This window comes from Mesoplodon mirus (genome assembly GCF_964341445.2).
Source record: "Mesoplodon mirus genome assembly, chromosome: 10".
In the NCBI taxonomy this organism is placed as follows: domain Eukaryota; kingdom Metazoa; phylum Chordata; class Mammalia; order Artiodactyla; family Ziphiidae; genus Mesoplodon; species Mesoplodon mirus.
The window spans coordinates 74,044,515-74,067,543 of NC_138986.1; positions in this window are offsets into that span (position 1 = coordinate 74,044,515).

A 23,029-nucleotide genomic window follows, 5' to 3' on the forward strand; every position below is an offset into this window, starting at 1 on the left:
CCCCCCAAAAATGGGCAGAAGATCTAAAGAGACGTTTCTTCAAAGGAGACACAGAGATGGCCAAGACGCACATGAAAAGCTGCTCAACAGCACTAATTATTAGAGAAATGCAAATCAAAACTACAATGAGGTATCACCTCACACCTGTTAGAATCGGCATCATCAGAAAATCTACAAACAACCAATTCTGGGGAGGGTGTGGACAAAAGGAGCCCTCTTCCACTATTGGTGGGAATGTAAATTGATACAGTCACTATGGAGAACAGTATGGAGTTTCCTTAAAAAATCTAGAAATAGAATGACCATCTGATCCAGCAATCCCACTTCTGGGCATATACCAGAGAAAACCGTATTTCAAAAAGGCACATTCACCACAATGTTCGTTGCAGCACTATTTACAGTAGCCAGGTAATGGAAGCAACCTAAATGCCCACAGACAGATGAATGGATAAAGATGTGGTACATATATAAAATGGAATATTACTCGGCCATAAAAAGGAATGAAACTGGGTTATTTGTAGAGACATCGATGGATCGAGAGACTGTCATACAGAATGAAGTCAGTCAGAAAGAGGAAAACAAATATTGTATATTAACGCATATATGTGGAGCCTAAAAATGGTACAGATGAACTGGTTTGCAGGGAAGAAATAGAGACACAGAGGTAGAGAACAAACGTGTGGACACCAAGTGTGGGAAACCATGGGGTGGTGGTGGTGGGATGAGTTGGGAGTTTGGGATTGACCTGTATACATGTATATGCATAAAATACATAACTAATAATAACGTGCTGTATAAAAAATAAATAAAATTAAATTTCAAAATTTTAAAAAATAAAATTTAAAAATAAAACAGAAAAAAGTTCTTCCCGTCACACAGATGTATTTCTAGGAATGAATTATTTCCATGCTTATATCTATAAATACATAAAAGAGGAATAAAATCTAACTTGAACCATAAAAGAAAACAAAATCCTGAACCCACGAGTTTTACAGAGGAAAACCCTATCAGGGCACTTGCTCCAGTGGTAAACAATTCTGAAATAGGTCAGAGGTGGGGAATCATCTCCCATACAGCCAGCAACCCACCCGCCACACAAGGAGCGTCCTCATTGCAAAGCTGGGTTACCGTGCTGAGGCATCTGTGAGTAAAGGTGAGCTGAGCCCCAGGCCAGCTGCTGCTGAACTGTTCCCACCCTTTCCAGGTAAAACACCTGAATATGTACAAGGGCTTGAAAGCCTAGAGGAAGGACCGTGGAGCCACACCAGCGACAGCACGCAGGCGAACTTGGTGCCTGCAGGGCAGCCAAGGTGGTCCTGGCACCGGGCGCTATTCCAGAAGATTTCCATTGCCCTGTCTGAGATACCCCTCCTGTCCCGGCCCCCACTGCTTTTTTTCCTTTCTCACCTCTGTCCGGAGAGAAATTCCAGCGGAAGGTATGGGTGACACAACCTCTTCTTTACAGGCGGCAGCCTGGCAACTCCTGCAGAAAGGCCAGCAGAACCCCACTCACACCGGGCCACCCACAAAGCGGTGGCCCCTCACTCCCTCCCACCAGCACAGCCCCGAGACTGTTGACGGGGCAGAGAATATGGAGTCAGGCACAGATTCAGGGGCTATTGCTGCCTGGAGCGCTGTTTATATTGACCTCAACGAGGCACACCTGGGGAGGGCGGGCCGGCAGGGTAAGGCTGCCCAGGTCAGCTAATCCACAACCCTCAGGGAATCACATTGTTGAAAATGGACCCCGCTAAGGCAGAAGAGAAGCCAAGGGAAAAAAGGACACAATGCCATTTGCAGCACCGTAGATGAGTCTAGAAGTAATCACGTGACTTGTAGTAAGTCAGAAAGTGAAAGACACATATCATATCATATCACTTATAGGTGTTACCTAAAAATGGATACCAGGGCAGATATTTCCACGGAGAAGGGCAATCACAGATTCATTAAACAAACTTATGGTTCACCAATGGAAAAGTGTGAGGATTGGTTTCATTACGATATCGGGGTTAACAGACATATACAAACACAGGTGACATATATAATCACCAAAGACCTACAGAATACCAAGAGAGGACTACTCAACATTCTGTCATAACGTACATGGGAAAAGGATCCCAGGAAGAACAGTCATCTGTATATGTGTAAAAGAACCACATCTTCCACACCTACAGCAAGCCAAACATTGTAATCAAACTTGCTGTAATAAAAAATAAAAAATTAAATTAAAAACACGAACAAGAAGTAGTGAGACAAACGTGAGGGGCTTTCTCCTGGCACATTCCATTCTAAACTCCAATCTAGAACACCACTTCCACTGAGGCTCTCTTGCCCTAGTAACCAGATTTGGTAAGGGTGAACTGCTGCCACCTTGTGGCCGTTTCACACAACAGCAGCTTTAATCCCAACGCTAATGGTCAGTTGATATTCAAAATCATTGCAGGCCTGTAAATGACACCTGCCCTGAAAATAAATCCTGGGGTCACATATCGACCAAAAAATTCAAAGGACGTCCATATTTCAAAACGACCGTTTCAAAAGGCATATTTTACGCACATTAGTGTTCTGCTTCTTTTCCTTTCTTTCCTTTTTTGTTAAAAAACACGGGAATGGAAAAAGGCATCCCTCAGAATGGGCGAAAATCGTTGCAGACGAATCAATGGACAGAGGTTTAATCTCCAATATATATAAACAGCTCATGCAGCTTAATATTAAAAAAACAAACAACCCCCCAAAAAATGGGCAGAAGATCTAAAGAGACGTTTCTTCAAAGGAGACACAGAGATGGCCAAGACGCACATGAAAAGCTGCTCAACAGCACTAATTATTAGAGAAATGCAAATCAAAACTACAATGAGGTATCACCTCACACCTGTTAGAATCGGCATCATCAGAAAATCTACAAACAACCAATTCTGGGGAGGGTGTGGACAAAAGGAGCCCTCTTCCACTATTGGTGGGAATGTAAATTGATACAGTCACTATGGAGAACAGTATGGAGTTTCCTTAAAAAATCTAGAAATAGAATGACCATCTGATCCAGCAATCCCACTTCTGGGCATATACCAGAGAAAACCGTATTTCAAAAAGGCACATTCACCACAATGTTCGTTGCAGCACTATTTACAATAGCCAGGTAATGGAAGCAACCTAAATGCCCACAGACAGATGAATGGATAAAGATGTGGTACATATATAAAATGGAATATTACTCGGCCATAAAAAGGAATGAAACTGGGTTATTTGTAGAGACATCGATGGATCGAGAGACTGTCATACAGAATGAAGTCAGTCAGAAAGAGGAAAACAAATATTGTATATTAACGCATATATGTGGAGCCTAAAAATGGTACAGATGAACTGGTTTGCAGGGAAGAAATAGAGACACAGAGGTAGAGAACAAACGTATGGACACCAAGTGTGGGAAGCCATGGGGTGGTGGTGGTGGGATGAGTTGGGAGTTTGGGATTGACCTGTATACATGTATATGCATAAAATACATAACTAATAATAACGTGCTGTATAAAAAATAAATAAAATTAAATTTCAAAATTTTAAAAAATAAAATTTAAAAATAAAACAGAAAAAAGTTCTTCCCGTCACACAGATGTATTTCTAGGAATGAATTATTTCCATGCTTATATCTATAAATACATAAAAGAGGAATAAAATCTAACTTGAACCATAAAAGAAAACAAAATCCTGAACCCACGAGTTTTACAGAGGAAAACCCTATCAGGGCACTTGCTCCAGTGGTAAACAATTCTGAAATAGGTCAGAGGTGGGGAATCATCTCCCATACAGCCAGCAACCCACCCGCCACGCAAGGAGCGTCCTCATTGCAAAGCTGGGTTACCGTGCTGAGGCATCTGTGAGTAAAGGTGAGCTGAGCCCAAGGCCAGCTGCTGCTGAACTGTTCCCACCCTTTCCAGGTAAAACACCTGAATATGTACAAGGGCTTGAAAGCCTAGAGGAAGGACCGTGGAGCCACACCAGCGACAGCACGCAGGCGAACTTGGTGCCTGCAGGGCAGCCAAGGTGGTCCTGGCACCGGGCGCTATTCCAGAAGATTTCCATTGCCCTGTCTGAGATACCCCTCCTGTCCCGGCCCCCACTGCTTTTTTTCCTTTCTCACCTCTGTCCGGAGAGAAATTCCAGCGGAAGGTATGGGTGACACAACCTCTTCTTTACAGGCGGCAGCCTGGCAACTCCTGCAGAAAGGCCAGCAGAACCCCACTCACACCGGGCCACCCACAAAGCGGTGGCCCCTCACTCCCTCCCACCAGCACAGCCCCGAGACTGTTGACGGGGCAGAGAATATGGAGTCAGGCACAGATTCAGGGGCTATTGCTGCCTGGAGCGCTGTTTATATTGACCTCAACGAGGCACACCTGGGGAGGGCGGGCCGGCAGGGTAAGGCTGCCCAGGTCAGCTAATCCACAACCCTCAGGGAATCACATTGTTGAAAATGGACCCCGCTAAGGCAGAAGAGAAGCCAAGGGAAAAAAGGACACAATGCCATTTGCAGCACCGTAGATGAGTCTAGAAGTAATCACGTGACTTGTAGTAAGTCAGAAAGTGAAAGACACATATCATATCATATCACTTATAGGTGTTACCTAAAAATGGATACCAGGGCAGATATTTCCACGGAGAAGGGCAATCACAGATTCATTAAACAAACTTATGGTTCACCAATGGAAAAGTGTGAGGATTGGTTTCATTACGATATCGGGGTTAACAGACATATACAAACACAGGTGACATATATAATCACCAAAGACCTACAGAATACCAAGAGAGGACTACTCAACATTCTGTCATAACGTACATGGGAAAAGGATCCCAGGAAGAACAGTCATCTGTATATGTGTAAAAGAACCACATCTTCCACACCTACAGCAAGCCAAACATTGTAATCAAACTTGCTGTAATAAAAAATAAAAAATTAAATTAAAAACACGAACAAGAAGTAGTGAGACAAACGTGAGGGGGTTTCTCCTGGCACATTCCATTCTAAACTCCAATCTAGAACACCACTTCCACTGAGGCTCTCTTGCCCTAGTAACCAGATTTGGTAAGGGTGAACTGCTGCCACCTTGTGGCCGTTTCACACAACAGCAGCTTTAATCCCAACGCTAATGGTCAGTTGATATTCAAAATCATTGCAGGCCTGTAAATGACACCTGCCCTGAAAATAAATCCTGGGGTCACATATCGACCAAAAAATTCAAAGGACGTCCATATTTCAAAACGACCGTTTCAAAAGGCATATTTTACGCACATTAGTGTTCTGCTTCTTTTCCTTTCTTTCCTTTTTTGTTAAAAAACACGGGAATGGAAAAAGGCATCCCTCAGAATGGGCGAAAATCGTTGCAGACGAATCAATGGACAGAGGTTTAATCTCCAATATATATAAACAGCTCATGCAGCTTAATATTAAAAAAACAAACAACCCCCCCAAAAATGGGCAGAAGATCTAAAGAGACGTTTCTTCAAAGGAGACACAGAGATGGCCACGACGCACATGAAAAGCTGCTCAACAGCACTAATTATTAGAGAAATGCAAATCAAAACTACAATGAGGTATCACCTCACACCTGTTAGAATCGGCATCATCAGAAAATCTACAAACAACCAATTCTGGGGAGGGTGTGGACAAAAGGAGCCCTCTTCCACTATTGGTGGGAATGTAAATTGATACAGTCACTATGGAGAACAGTATGGAGTTTCCTTAAAAAATCTAGAAATAGAATGACCATCTGATCCAGCAATCCCACTTCTGGGCATATACCAGAGAAAACCGTATTTCAAAAAGGCACATTCACCACAATGTTCGTTGCAGCACTATTTACAATAGCCAGGTAATGGAAGCAACCTAAATGCCCACAGACAGATGAATGGATAAAGATGTGGTACATATATAAAATGGAATATTACTCGGCCATAAAAAGGAATGAAACTGGGTTATTTGTAGAGACATCGATGGATCGAGAGACTGTCATACAGAATGAAGTAAGTCAGAAAGAGGAAAACAAATATTGTATATTAACGCATATATGTGGAGCCTAAAAATGGTACAGATGAACTGGTTTGCAGGGAAGAAATAGAGACACAGAGGTAGAGAACAAACGTATGGACACCAAGTGTGGGAAGCCATGGGGTGGTGGTGGTGGGATGAGTTGGGAGTTTGGGATTGACCTGTATACATGTATATGCATAAAATACATAACTAATAATAACGTGCTGTATAAAAAATAAATAAAATTAAATTTCAAAATTTTAAAAAATTAAATTTAAAAATAAAACAGAAAAAAGTTCTTCCCGTCACACAGATGTATTTCTAGGAATGAATTATTTCCATGCTTATATCTATAAATACATAAAAGAGGAATAAAATCTAACTTGAACCATAAAAGAAAACAAAATCCTGAACCCACGAGTTTTACAGAGGAAAACCCTATCAGGGCACTTGCTCCAGTGGTAAACAATTCTGAAATAGGTCAGAGGTGGGGAATCATCTCCCATACAGCCAGCAACCCACCCGCCACGCAAGGAGCGTCCTCATTGCAAAGCTGGGTTACCGTGCTGAGGCATCTGTGAGTAAAGGTGAGCTGAGCCCAAGGCCAGCTGCTGCTGAACTGTTCCCACCCTTTCCAGGTAAAACACCTGAATATGTACAAGGGCTTGAAAGCCTAGAGGAAGGACCGTGGAGCCACACCAGCGACAGCACGCAGGCGAACATGGTGCCTGCAGGGCAGCCAAGGTGGTCCTGGCACCGGGCGCTATTCCAGAAGATTTCCATTGCCCTGTCTGAGATACCCCTCCTGTCCCGGCCCCCACTGCTTTTTTTCCTTTCTCACCTCTGTCCGGAGAGAAATTCCAGCGGAAGGTATGGGTGACACAACCTCTTCTTTACAGGCGGCAGCCTGGCAACTCCTGCAGAAAGGCCAGCAGAACCCCACTCACACCGGGCCACCCACAAAGCGGTGGCCCCTCACTCCCTCCCACCAGCACAGCCCCGAGACTGTTGACGGGGCAGAGAATATGGAGTCAGGCACAGATTCAGGGGCTATTGCTGCCTGGAGCGCTGTTTATATTGACCTCAACGAGGCACACCTGGGGAGGGCGGGCCGGCAGGGTAAGGCTGCCCAGGTCAGCTAATCCACAACCCTCAGGGAATCACATTGTTGAAAATGGACCCCGCTAAGGCAGAAGAGAAGCCAAGGGAAAAAAGGACACAATGCCATTTGCAGCACCGTAGATGAGTCTAGAAGTAATCACGTGACTTGTAGTAAGTCAGAAAGTGAAAGACACATATCATATCATATCACTTATAGGTGTTACCTAAAAATGGATACCAGGGCAGATATTTCCACGGAGAAGGGCAATCACAGATTCATTAAACAAACTTATGGTTCACCAATGGAAAAGTGTGAGGATTGGTTTCATTACGATATCGGGGTTAACAGACATATACAAACACAGGTGACATATATAATCACCAAAGACCTACAGAATACCAAGAGAGGACTACTCAACATTCTGTCATAACGTACATGGGAAAAGGATCCCAGGAAGAACAGTCATCTGTATATGTGTAAAAGAACCACATCTTCCACACCTACAGCAAGCCAAACATTGTAATCAAACTTGCTGTAATAAAAAATAAAAAATTAAATTAAAAACACGAACAAGAAGTAGTGAGACAAACGTGAGGGGGTTTCTCCTGGCACATTCCATTCTAAACTCCAATCTAGAACACCACTTCCACTGAGGCTCTCTTGCCCTAGTAACCAGATTTGGTAAGGGTGAACTGCTGCCACCTTGTGGCCGTTTCACACAACAGCAGCTTTAATCCCAACGCTAATGGTCAGTTGATATTCAAAATCATTGCAGGCCTGTAAATGACACCTGCCCTGAAAATAAATCCTGGGGTCACATATCGACCAAAAAATTCAAAGGACGTCCATATTTCAAAACGACCGTTTCAAAAGGCATATTTTACGCACATTAGTGTTCTGCTTCTTTTCCTTTCTTTCCTTTTTTGTTAAAAAACACGGGAATGGAAAAAGGCATCCCTCAGAATGGGCGAAAATCGTTGCAGACGAATCAATGGACAGAGGTTTAATCTCCAATATATATAAACAGCTCATGCAGCTTAATATTAAAAAAACAAACAACCCCCCCAAAAATGGGCAGAAGATCTAAAGAGACGTTTCTTCAAAGGAGACACAGAGATGGCCACGACGCACATGAAAAGCTGCTCAACAGCACTAATTATTAGAGAAATGCAAATCAAAACTACAATGAGGTATCACCTCACACCTGTTAGAATCGGCATCATCAGAAAATCTACAAACAACCAATTCTGGGGAGGGTGTGGACAAAAGGAGCCCTCTTCCACTATTGGTGGGAATGTAAATTGATACAGTCACTATGGAGAACAGTATGGAGTTTCCTTAAAAAATCTAGAAATAGAATGACCATCTGATCCAGCAATCCCACTTCTGGGCATATACCAGAGAAAACCGTATTTCAAAAAGGCACATTCACCACAATGTTCGTTGCAGCACTATTTACAATAGCCAGGTAATGGAAGCAACCTAAATGCCCACAGACAGATGAATGGATAAAGATGTGGTACATATATAAAATGGAATATTACTCGGCCATAAAAAGGAATGAAACTGGGTTATTTGTAGAGACATCGATGGATCGAGAGACTGTCATACAGAATGAAGTAAGTCAGAAAGAGGAAAACAAATATTGTATATTAACGCATATATGTGGAGCCTAAAAATGGTACAGATGAACTGGTTTGCAGGGAAGAAATAGAGACACAGAGGTAGAGAACAAACGTATGGACACCAAGTGTGGGAAGCCATGGGGTGGTGGTGGTGGGATGAGTTGGGAGTTTGGGATTGACCTGTATACATGTATATGCATAAAATACATAACTAATAATAACGTGCTGTATAAAAAATAAATAAAATTAAATTTCAAAATTTTAAAAAATAAAATTTAAAAATAAAACAGAAAAAAGTTCTTCCCGTCACACAGATGTATTTCTAGGAATGAATTATTTCCATGCTTATATCTATAAATACATAAAAGAGGAATAAAATCTAACTTGAACCATAAAAGAAAACAAAATCCTGAACCCACGAGTTTTACAGAGGAAAACCCTATCAGGGCACTTGCTCCAGTGGTAAACAATTCTGAAATAGGTCAGAGGTGGGGAATCATCTCCCATACAGCCAGCAACCCACCCGCCACGCAAGGAGCGTCCTCATTGCAAAGCTGGGTTACCGTGCTGAGGCATCTGTGAGTAAAGGTGAGCTGAGCCCAAGGCCAGCTGCTGCTGAACTGTTCCCACCCTTTCCAGGTAAAACACCTGAATATGTACAAGGGCTTGAAAGCCTAGAGGAAGGACCGTGGAGCCACACCAGCGACAGCACGCAGGCGAACTTGGTGCCTGCAGGGCAGCCAAGGTGGTCCTGGCACCGGGCGCTATTCCAGAAGATTTCCATTGCCCTGTCTGAGATACCCCTCCTGTCCCGGCCCCCACTGCTTTTTTTCCTTTCTCACCTCTGTCCGGAGAGAAATTCCAGCGGAAGGTATGGGTGACACAACCTCTTCTTTACAGGCGGCAGCCTGGCAACTCCTGCAGAAAGGCCAGCAGAACCCCACTCACACCGGGCCACCCACAAAGCGGTGGCCCCTCACTCCCTCCCACCAGCACAGCCCCGAGACTGTTGACGGGGCAGAGAATATGGAGTCAGGCACAGATTCAGGGGCTATTGCTGCCTGGAGCGCTGTTTATATTGACCTCAACGAGGCACACCTGGGGAGGGCGGGCCGGCAGGGTAAGGCTGCCCAGGTCAGCTAATCCACAACCCTCAGGGAATCACATTGTTGAAAATGGACCCCGCTAAGGCAGAAGAGAAGCCAAGGGAAAAAAGGACACAATGCCATTTGCAGCACCGTAGATGAGTCTAGAAGTAATCACGTGACTTGTAGTAAGTCAGAAAGTGAAAGACACATATCATATCATATCACTTATAGGTGTTACCTAAAAATGGATACCAGGGCAGATATTTCCACGGAGAAGGGCAATCACAGATTCATTAAACAAACTTATGGTTCACCAATGGAAAAGTGTGAGGATTGGTTTCATTACGATATCGGGGTTAACAGACATATACAAACACAGGTGACATATATAATCACCAAAGACCTACAGAATACCAAGAGAGGACTACTCAACATTCTGTCATAACGTACATGGGAAAAGGATCCCAGGAAGAACAGTCATCTGTATATGTGTAAAAGAACCACATCTTCCACACCTACAGCAAGCCAAACATTGTAATCAAACTTGCTGTAATAAAAAATAAAAAATTAAATTAAAAACACGAACAAGAAGTAGTGAGACAAACGTGAGGGGGTTTCTCCTGGCACATTCCATTCTAAACTCCAATCTAGAACACCACTTCCACTGAGGCTCTCTTGCCCTAGTAACCAGATTTGGTAAGGGTGAACTGCTGCCACCTTGTGGCCGTTTCACACAACAGCAGCTTTAATCCCAACGCTAATGGTCAGTTGATATTCAAAATCATTGCAGGCCTGTAAATGACACCTGCCCTGAAAATAAATCCTGGGGTCACATATCGACCAAAAAATTCAAAGGACGTCCATATTTCAAAACGACCGTTTCAAAAGGCATATTTTACGCACATTAGTGTTCTGCTTCTTTTCCTTTCTTTCCTTTTTTGTTAAAAAACACGGGAATGGAAAAAGGCATCCCTCAGAATGGGCGAAAATCGTTGCAGACGAATCAATGGACAGAGGTTTAATCTCCAATATATATAAACAGCTCATGCAGCTTAATATTAAAAAAACAAACAACCCCCCCAAAAATGGGCAGAAGATCTAAAGAGACGTTTCTTCAAAGGAGACACAGAGATGGCCACGACGCACATGAAAAGCTGCTCAACAGCACTAATTATTAGAGAAATGCAAATCAAAACTACAATGAGGTATCACCTCACACCTGTTAGAATCGGCATCATCAGAAAATCTACAAACAACCAATTCTGGGGAGGGTGTGGACAAAAGGAGCCCTCTTCCACTATTGGTGGGAATGTAAATTGATACAGTCACTATGGAGAACAGTATGGAGTTTCCTTAAAAAATCTAGAAATAGAATGACCATCTGATCCAGCAATCCCACTTCTGGGCATATACCAGAGAAAACCGTATTTCAAAAAGGCACATTCACCACAATGTTCGTTGCAGCACTATTTACAATAGCCAGGTAATGGAAGCAACCTAAATGCCCACAGACAGATGAATGGATAAAGATGTGGTACATATATAAAATGGAATATTACTCGGCCATAAAAAGGAATGAAACTGGGTTATTTGTAGAGACATCGATGGATCGAGAGACTGTCATACAGAATGAAGTAAGTCAGAAAGAGGAAAACAAATATTGTATATTAACGCATATATGTGGAGCCTAAAAATGGTACAGATGAACTGGTTTGCAGGGAAGAAATAGAGACACAGAGGTAGAGAACAAACGTATGGACACCAAGTGTGGGAAGCCATGGGGTGGTGGTGGTGGGATGAGTTGGGAGTTTGGGATTGACCTGTATACATGTATATGCATAAAATACATAACTAATAATAACGTGCTGTATAAAAAATAAATAAAATTAAATTTCAAAATTTTAAAAAATAAAATTTAAAAATAAAACAGAAAAAAGTTCTTCCCGTCACACAGATGTATTTCTAGGAATGAATTATTTCCATGCTTATATCTATAAATACATAAAAGAGGAATAAAATCTAACTTGAACCATAAAAGAAAACAAAATCCTGAACCCACGAGTTTTACAGAGGAAAACCCTATCAGGGCACTTGCTCCAGTGGTAAACAATTCTGAAATAGGTCAGAGGTGGGGAATCATCTCCCATACAGCCAGCAACCCACCCGCCACGCAAGGAGCGTCCTCATTGCAAAGCTGGGTTACCGTGCTGAGGCATCTGTGAGTAAAGGTGAGCTGAGCCCAAGGCCAGCTGCTGCTGAACTGTTCCCACCCTTTCCAGGTAAAACACCTGAATATGTACAAGGGCTTGAAAGCCTAGAGGAAGGACCGTGGAGCCACACCAGCGACAGCACGCAGGCGAACATGGTGCCTGCAGGGCAGCCAAGGTGGTCCTGGCACCGGGCGCTATTCCAGAAGATTTCCATTGCCCTGTCTGAGATACCCCTCCTGTCCCGGCCCCCACTGCTTTTTTTCCTTTCTCACCTCTGTCCGGAGAGAAATTCCAGCGGAAGGTATGGGTGACACAACCTCTTCTTTACAGGCGGCAGCCTGGCAACTCCTGCAGAAAGGCCAGCAGAACCCCACTCACACCGGGCCACCCACAAAGCGGTGGCCCCTCACTCCCTCCCACCAGCACAGCCCCGAGACTGTTGACGGGGCAGAGAATATGGAGTCAGGCACAGATTCAGGGGCTATTGCTGCCTGGAGCGCTGTTTATATTGACCTCAACGAGGCACACCTGGGGAGGGCGGGCCGGCAGGGTAAGGCTGCCCAGGTCAGCTAATCCACAACCCTCAGGGAATCACATTGTTGAAAATGGACCCCGCTAAGGCAGAAGAGAAGCCAAGGGAAAAAAGGACACAATGCCATTTGCAGCACCGTAGATGAGTCTAGAAGTAATCACGTGACTTGTAGTAAGTCAGAAAGTGAAAGACACATATCATATCATATCACTTATAGGTGTTACCTAAAAATGGATACCAGGGCAGATATTTCCACGGAGAAGGGCAATCACAGATTCATTAAACAAACTTATGGTTCACCAATGGAAAAGTGTGAGGATTGGTTTCATTACGATATCGGGGTTAACAGACATATACAAACACAGGTGACATATATAATCACCAAAGACCTACAGAATACCAAGAGAGGACTACTCAACATTCTGTCATAACGTACATGGGAAAAGGATCCCAGGAAGAACAGTCATCTGTATATGTGTAAAAGAACCACATCTTCCACACCTACAGCAAGCCAAACATTGTAATCAAACTTGCTGTAATAAAAAATAAAAAATTAAATTAAAAACACGAACAAGAAGTAGTGAGACAAACGTGAGGGGGTTTCTCCTGGCACATTCCATTCTAAACTCCAATCTAGAACACCACTTCCACTGAGGCTCTCTTGCCCTAGTAACCAGATTTGGTAAGGGTGAACTGCTGCCACCTTGTGGCCGTTTCACACAACAGCAGCTTTAATCCCAACGCTAATGGTCAGTTGATATTCAAAATCATTGCAGGCCTGTAAATGACACCTGCCCTGAAAATAAATCCTGGGGTCACATATCGACCAAAAAATTCAAAGGACGTCCATATTTCAAAACGACCGTTTCAAAAGGCATATTTTACGCACATTAGTGTTCTGCTTCTTTTCCTTTCTTTCCTTTTTTGTTAAAAAACACGGGAATGGAAAAAGGCATCCCTCAGAATGGGCGAAAATCGTTGCAGACGAATCAATGGACAGAGGTTTAATCTCCAATATATATAAACAGCTCATGCAGCTTAATATTAAAAAAACAAACAACCCCCCAAAAAATGGGCAGAAGATCTAAAGAGACGTTTCTTCAAAGGAGACACAGAGATGGCCAAGACGCACATGAAAAGCTGCTCAACAGCACTAATTATTAGAGAAATGCAAATCAAAACTACAATGAGGTATCACCTCACACCTGTTAGAATCGGCATCATCAGAAAATCTACAAACAACCAATTCTGGGGAGGGTGTGGACAAAAGGAGCCCTCTTCCACTATTGGTGGGAATGTAAATTGATACAGTCACTATGGAGAACAGTATGGAGTTTCCTTAAAAAATCTAGAAATAGAATGACCATCTGATCCAGCAATCCCACTTCTGGGCATATACCAGAGAAAACCGTATTTCAAAAAGGCACATTCACCACAATGTTCGTTGCAGCACTATTTACAGTAGCCAGGTAATGGAAGCAACCTAAATGCCCACAGACAGATGAATGGATAAAGATGTGGTACATATATAAAATGGAATATTACTCGGCCATAAAAAGGAATGAAACTGGGTTATTTGTAGAGACATCGATGGATCGAGAGACTGTCATACAGAATGAAGTCAGTCAGAAAGAGGAAAACAAATATTGTATATTAACGCATATATGTGGAGCCTAAAAATGGTACAGATGAACTGGTTTGCAGGGAAGAAATAGAGACACAGAGGTAGAGAACAAACGTGTGGACACCAAGTGTGGGAAACCATGGGGTGGTGGTGGTGGGATGAGTTGGGAGTTTGGGATTGACCTGTATACATGTATATGCATAAAATACATAACTAATAATAACGTGCTGTATAAAAAATAAATAAAATTAAATTTCAAAATTTTAAAAAATAAAATTTAAAAATAAAACAGAAAAAAGTTCTTCCCGTCACACAGATGTATTTCTAGGAATGAATTATTTCCATGCTTATATCTATAAATACATAAAAGAGGAATAAAATCTAACTTGAACCATAAAAGAAAACAAAATCCTGAACCCACGAGTTTTACAGAGGAAAACCCTATCAGGGCACTTGCTCCAGTGGTAAACAATTCTGAAATAGGTCAGAGGTGGGGAATCATCTCCCATACAGCCAGCAACCCACCCGCCACGCAAGGAGCGTTCTCATTGCAAAGCTGGGTTACCGTGCTGAGGCATCTGTGAGTAAAGGTGAGCTGAGCCCCAGGCCAGCTGCTGCTGAACTGTTCCCACCCTTTCCAGGTAAAACACCTGAATATGTACAAGGGCTTGAAAGCCTAGAGGAAGGACCGTGGAGCCACACCAGCGACAGCACGCAGGCGAACTTGGTGCCTGCAGGGCAGCCAAGGTGGTCCTGGCACCGGGCGCTATTCCAGAAGATTTCCATTGCCCTGTCTGAGATACCCCTCCTGTCCCGGCCCCCACTGCTTTTTTTCCTTTCTCACCTCTGTCCGGAGAGAAATTCCAGCGGAAGGTATGGGTGACACAACCTCTTCTTTACAGGCGGCAGCCTGGCAACTCCTGCAGAAAGGCCAGCAGAACCCCACTCACACCGGGCCACCCACAAAGCGGTGGCCCCTCACTCCCTCCCACCAGCACAGCCCCGAGACTGTTGACGGGGCAGAGAATATGGAGTCAGGCACAGATTCAGGGGCTATTGCTGCCTGGAGCGCTGTTTATATTGACCTCAACGAGGCACACCTGGGGAGGGCGGGCCGGCAGGGTAAGGCTGCCCAGGTCAGCTAATCCACAACCCTCAGGGAATCACATTGTTGAAAATGGACCCCGCTAAGGCAGAAGAGAAGCCAAGGGAAAAAAGGACACAATGCCATTTGCAGCACCGTAGATGAGTCTAGAAGTAATCACGTGACTTGTAGTAAGTCAGAAAGTGAAAGACACATATCATATCATATCACTTATAGGTGTTACCTAAAAATGGATACCAGGGCAGATATTTCCACGGAGAAGGGCAATCACAGATTCATTAAACAAACTTATGGTTCACCAATGGAAAAGTGTGAGGATTGGTTTCATTACGATATCGGGGTTAACAGACATATACAAACACAGGTGACATATATAATCACCAAAGACCTACAGAATACCAAGAGAGGACTACTCAACATTCTGTCATAACGTACATGGGAAAAGGATCCCAGGAAGAACAGTCATCTGTATATGTGTAAAAGAACCACATCTTCCACACCTACAGCAAGCCAAACATTGTAATCAAACTTGCTGTAATAAAAAATAAAAAATTAAATTAAAAACACGAACAAGAAGTAGTGAGACAAACGTGAGGGGCTTTCTCCTGGCACATTCCATTCTAAACTCCAATCTAGAACACCACTTCCACTGAGGCTCTCTTGCCCTAGTAACCAGATTTGGTAAGGGTGAACTGCTGCCACCTTGTGGCCGTTTCACACAACAGCAGCTTTAATCCCAACGCTAATGGTCAGTTGATATTCAAAATCATTGCAGGCCTGTAAATGACACCTGCCCTGAAAATAAATCCTGGGGTCACATATCGACCAAAAAATTCAAAGGACGTCCATATTTCAAAACGACCGTTTCAAAAGGCATATTTTACGCACATTAGTGTTCTGCTTCTTTTCCTTTCTTTCCTTTTTTGTTAAAAAACACGGGAATGGAAAAAGGCATCCCTCAGAATGGGCGAAAATCGTTGCAGACGAATCAATGGACAGAGGTTTAATCTCCAATATATATAAACAGCTCATGCAGCTTAATATTAAAAAAACAAACAACCCCCCAAAAAATGGGCAGAAGATCTAAAGAGACGTTTCTTCAAAGGAGACACAGAGATGGCCAAGACGCACATGAAAAGCTGCTCAACAGCACTAATTATTAGAGAAATGCAAATCAAAACTACAATGAGGTATCACCTCACACCTGTTAGAATCGGCATCATCAGAAAATCTACAAACAACCAATTCTGGGGAGGGTGTGGACAAAAGGAGCCCTCTTCCACTATTGGTGGGAATGTAAATTGATACAGTCACTATGGAGAACAGTATGGAGTTTCCTTAAAAAATCTAGAAATAGAATGACCATCTGATCCAGCAATCCCACTTCTGGGCATATACCAGAGAAAACCGTATTTCAAAAAGGCACATTCACCACAATGTTCGTTGCAGCACTATTTACAATAGCCAGGTAATGGAAGCAACCTAAATGCCCACAGACAGATGAATGGATAAAGATGTGGTACATATATAAAATGGAATATTACTCGGCCATAAAAAGGAATGAAACTGGGTTATTTGTAGAGACATCGATGGATCGAGAGACTGTCATACAGAATGAAGTAAGTCAGAAAGAGGAAAACAAATATTGTATATTAACGCATATATGTGGAGCCTAAAAATGGTACAGATGAACTGGTTTGCAGGGAAGAAATAGAGACACAGAGGTAGAGAACAAACGTATGGACACCAAGTGTGGGAAGCCATGGGGTGGTGGTGGTGGGATGAGTTGGGAGTTTGGGATTGACCTGTATACATGTATATGCATAAAATACATAACTAATAATAACGTGCTGTATAAAAAATAAATAAAATTAAATTTCAAAATTTTAAAAAATAAAATTTAAAAATAAAACAGAAAAAAGTTCTTCCCGTCACACAGATGTATTTCTAGGAATGAATTATTTCCATGCTTATATCTATAAATACATAAAAGAGGAATAAAATCTAACTTGAACCATAAAAGAAAACAAAATCCTGAACCCACGAGTTTTACAGAGGAAAACCCTATCAGGGCACTTGCTCCAGTGGTAAACAATTCTGAAATAGGTCAGAGGTGGGGAATCATCTCCCATACAGCCAGCAACCCACCCGCCACGCAAGGAGCGTCCTCATTGCAAAGCTGGGTTACCGTGCTGAGGCATCTGTGAGTAAAGGTGAGCTGAGCCCAAGGCCAGCTGCTGCTGAACTGTTCCCACCCTTTCCAGGTAAAACACCTGAATATGTACAAGGGCTTGAAAGCCTAGAGGAAGGACCGTGGAGCCACACCAGCGACAGCACGCAGGCGAACTTGGTGCCTGCAGGGCAGCCAAGGTGGTCCTGGCACCGGGCGCTATTCCAGAAGATTTCCATTGCCCTGTCTGAGATACCCCTCCTGTCCCGGCCCCCACTGCTTTTTTTCCTTTCTCACCTCTGTCCGGAGAGAAATTCCAGCGGAAGGTATGGGTGACACAACCTCTTCTTTACAGGCGGCAGCCTGGCAACTCCTGCAGAAAGGCCAGCAGAACCCCACTCACACCGGGCCACCCACAAAGCGGTGGCCCCTCACTCCCTCCCACCAGCACAGCCCCGAGACTGTTGACGGGGCAGAGAATATGGAGTCAGGCACAGATTCAGGGGCTATTGCTGCCTGGAGCGCTGTTTATATTGACCTCAACGAGGCACACCTGGGGAGGGCGGGCCGGCAGGGTAAGGCTGCCCAGGTCAGCTAATCCACAACCCTCAGGGAATCACATTGTTGAAAATGGACCCCGCTAAGGCAGAAGAGAAGCCAAGGGAAAAAAGGACACAATGCCATTTGCAGCACCGTAGATGAGTCTAGAAGTAATCACGTGACTTGTAGTAAGTCAGAAAGTGAAAGACACATATCATATCATATCACTTATAGGTGTTACCTAAAAATGGATACCAGGGCAGATATTTCCACGGAGAAGGGCAATCACAGATTCATTAAACAAACTTATGGTTCACCAATGGAAAAGTGTGAGGATTGGTTTCATTACGATATCGGGGTTAACAGACATATACAAACACAGGTGACATATATAATCACCAAAGACCTACAGAATACCAAGAGAGGACTACTCAACATTCTGTCATAACGTACATGGGAAAAGGATCCCAGGAAGAACAGTCATCTGTATATGTGTAAAAGAACCACATCTTCCACACCTACAGCAAGCCAAACATTGTAATCAAACTTGCTGTAATAAAAAATAAAAAATTAAATTAAAAACACGAACAAGAAGTAGTGAGACAAACGTGAGGGGGTTTCTCCTGGCACATTCCATTCTAAACTCCAATCTAGAACACCACTTCCACTGAGGCTCTCTTGCCCTAGTAACCAGATTTGGTAAGGGTGAACTGCTGCCACCTTGTGGCCGTTTCACACAACAGCAGCTTTAATCCCAACGCTAATGGTCAGTTGATATTCAAAATCATTGCAGGCCTGTAAATGACACCTGCCCTGAAAATAAATCCTGGGGTCACATATCGACCAAAAAATTCAAAGGACGTCCATATTTCAAAACGACCGTTTCAAAAGGCATATTTTACGCACATTAGTGTTCTGCTTCTTTTCCTTTCTTTCCTTTTTTGTTAAAAAACACGGGAATGGAAAAAGGCATCCCTCAGAATGGGCGAAAATCGTTGCAGACGAATCAATGGACAGAGGTTTAATCTCCAATATATATAAACAGCTCATGCAGCTTAATATTAAAAAAACAAACAACCCCCCCAAAAATGGGCAGAAGATCTAAAGAGACGTTTCTTCAAAGGAGACACAGAGATGGCCACGACGCACATGAAAAGCTGCTCAACAGCACTAATTATTAGAGAAATGCAAATCAAAACTACAATGAGGTATCACCTCACACCTGTTAGAATCGGCATCATCAGAAAATCTACAAACAACCAATTCTGGGGAGGGTGTGGACAAAAGGAGCCCTCTTCCACTATTGGTGGGAATGTAAATTGATACAGTCACTATGGAGAACAGTATGGAGTTTCCTTAAAAAATCTAGAAATAGAATGACCATCTGATCCAGCAATCCCACTTCTGGGCATATACCAGAGAAAACCGTATTTCAAAAAGGCACATTCACCACAATGTTCGTTGCAGCACTATTTACAATAGCCAGGTAATGGAAGCAACCTAAATGCCCACAGACAGATGAATGGATAAAGATGTGGTACATATATAAAATGGAATATTACTCGGCCATAAAAAGGAATGAAACTGGGTTATTTGTAGAGACATCGATGGATCGAGAGACTGTCATACAGAATGAAGTCAGTCAGAAAGAGGAAAACAAATATTGTATATTAACGCATATATGTGGAGCCTAAAAATGGTACAGATGAACTGGTTTGCAGGGAAGAAATAGAGACACAGAGGTAGAGAACAAACGTATGGACACCAAGTGTGGGAAGCCATGGGGTGGTGGTGGTGGGATGAGTTGGGAGTTTGGGATTGACCTGTATACATGTATATGCATAAAATACATAACTAATAATAACGTGCTGTATAAAAAATAAATAAAATTAAATTTCAAAATTTTAAAAAATAAAATTTAAAAATAAAACAGAAAAAAGTTCTTCCCGTCACACAGATGTATTTCTAGGAATGAATTATTTCCATGCTTATATCTATAAATACATAAAAGAGGAATAAAATCTAACTTGAACCATAAAAGAAAACAAAATCCTGAACCCACGAGTTTTACAGAGGAAAACCCTATCAGGGCACTTGCTCCAGTGGTAAACAATTCTGAAATAGGTCAGAGGTGGGGAATCATCTCCCATACAGCCAGCAACCCACCCGCCACGCAAGGAGCGTCCTCATTGCAAAGCTGGGTTACCGTGCTGAGGCATCTGTGAGTAAAGGTGAGCTGAGCCCAAGGCCAGCTGCTGCTGAACTGTTCCCACCCTTTCCAGGTAAAACACCTGAATATGTACAAGGGCTTGAAAGCCTAGAGGAAGGACCGTGGAGCCACACCAGCGACAGCACGCAGGCGAACATGGTGCCTGCAGGGCAGCCAAGGTGGTCCTGGCACCGGGCGCTATTCCAGAAGATTTCCATTGCCCTGTCTGAGATACCCCTCCTGTCCCGGCCCCCACTGCTTTTTTTCCTTTCTCACCTCTGTCCGGAGAGAAATTCCAGCGGAAGGTATGGGTGACACAACCTCTTCTTTACAGGCGGCAGCCTGGCAACTCCTGCAGAAAGGCCAGCAGAACCCCACTCACACCGGGCCACCCACAAAGCGGTGGCCCCTCACTCCCTCCCACCAGCACAGCCCCGAGACTGTTGACGGGGCAGAGAATATGGAGTCAGGCACAGATTCAGGGGCTATTGCTGCCTGGAGCGCTGTTTATATTGACCTCAACGAGGCACACCTGGGGAGGGCGGGCCGGCAGGGTAAGGCTGCCCAGGTCAGCTAATCCACAACCCTCAGGGAATCACATTGTTGAAAATGGACCCCGCTAAGGCAGAAGAGAAGCCAAGGGAAAAAAGGACACAATGCCATTTGCAGCACCGTAGATGAGTCTAGAAGTAATCACGTGACTTGTAGTAAGTCAGAAAGTGAAAGACACATATCATATCATATCACTTATAGGTGTTACCTAAAAATGGATACCAGGGCAGATATTTCCACGGAGAAGGGCAATCACAGATTCATTAAACAAACTTATGGTTCACCAATGGAAAAGTGTGAGGATTGGTTTCATTACGATATCGGGGTTAACAGACATATACAAACACAGGTGACATATATAATCACCAAAGACCTACAGAATACCAAGAGAGGACTACTCAACATTCTGTCATAACGTACATGGGAAAAGGATCCCAGGAAGAACAGTCATCTGTATATGTGTAAAAGAACCACATCTTCCACACCTACAGCAAGCCAAACATTGTAATCAAACTTGCTATAATAAAAAATAAAAAATTAAATTAAAAACACGAACAAGAAGTAGTGAGACAAACGTGAGGGGGTTTCTCCTGGCACATTCCATTCTAAACTCCAATCTAGAACACCACTTCCACTGAGGCTCTCTTGCCCTAGTAACCAGATTTGGTAAGGGTGAACTGCTGCCACCTTGTGGCCGTTTCACACAACAGCAGCTTTAATCCCAACGCTAATGGTCAGTTGATATTCAAAATCATTGCAGGCCTGTAAATGACACCTGCCCTGAAAATAAATCCTGGGGTCACATATCGACCAAAAAATTCAAAGGACGTCCATATTTCAAAACGACCGTTTCAAAAGGCATATTTTACGCACATTAGTGTTCTGCTTCTTTTCCTTTCTTTCCTTTTTTGTTAAAAAACACGGGAATGGAAAAAGGCATCCCTCAGAATGGGCGAAAATCGTTGCAGACGAATCAATGGACAGAGGTTTAATCTCCAATATATATAAACAGCTCATGCAGCTTAATATTAAAAAAACAAACAACCCCCCCAAAAATGGGCAGAAGATCTAAAGAGACGTTTCTTCAAAGGAGACACAGAGATGGCCACGACGCACATGAAAAGCTGCTCAACAGCACTAATTATTAGAGAAATGCAAATCAAAACTACAATGAGGTATCACCTCACACCTGTTAGAATCGGCATCATCAGAAAATCTACAAACAACCAATTCTGGGGAGGGTGTGGACAAAAGGAGCCCTCTTCCACTATTGGTGGGAATGTAAATTGATACAGTCACTATGGAGAACAGTATGGAGTTTCCTTAAAAAATCTAGAAATAGAATGACCATCTGATCCAGCAATCCCACTTCTGGGCATATACCAGAGAAAACCGTATTTCAAAAAGGCACATTCACCACAATGTTCGTTGCAGCACTATTTACAATAGCCAGGTAATGGAAGCAACCTAAATGCCCACAGACAGATGAATGGATAAAGATGTGGTACATATATAAAATGGAATATTACTCGGCCATAAAAAGGAATGAAACTGGGTTATTTGTAGAGACATCGATGGATCGAGAGACTGTCATACAGAATGAAGTCAGTCAGAAAGAGGAAAACAAATATTGTATATTAACGCATATATGTGGAGCCTAAAAATGGTACAGATGAACTGGTTTGCAGGGAAGAAATAGAGACACAGAGGTAGAGAACAAACGTATGGACACCAAGTGTGGGAAGCCATGGGGTGGTGGTGGTGGGATGAGTTGGGAGTTTGGGATTGACCTGTATACATGTATATGCATAAAATACATAACTAATAATAACGTGCTGTATAAAAAATAAATAAAATTAAATTTCAAAATTTTAAAAAATAAAATTTAAAAATAAAACAGAAAAAAGTTCTTCCCGTCACACAGATGTATTTCTAGGAATGAATTATTTCCATGCTTATATCTATAAATACATAAAAGAGGAATAAAATCTAACTTGAACCATAAAAGAAAACAAAATCCTGAACCCACGAGTTTTACAGAGGAAAACCCTATCAGGGCACTTGCTCCAGTGGTAAACAATTCTGAAATAGGTCAGAGGTGGGGAATCATCTCCCATACAGCCAGCAACCCACCCGCCACGCAAGGAGCGTCCTCATTGCAAAGCTGGGTTACCGTGCTGAGGCATCTGTGAGTAAAGGTGAGCTGAGCCCAAGGCCAGCTGCTGCTGAACTGTTCCCACCCTTTCCAGG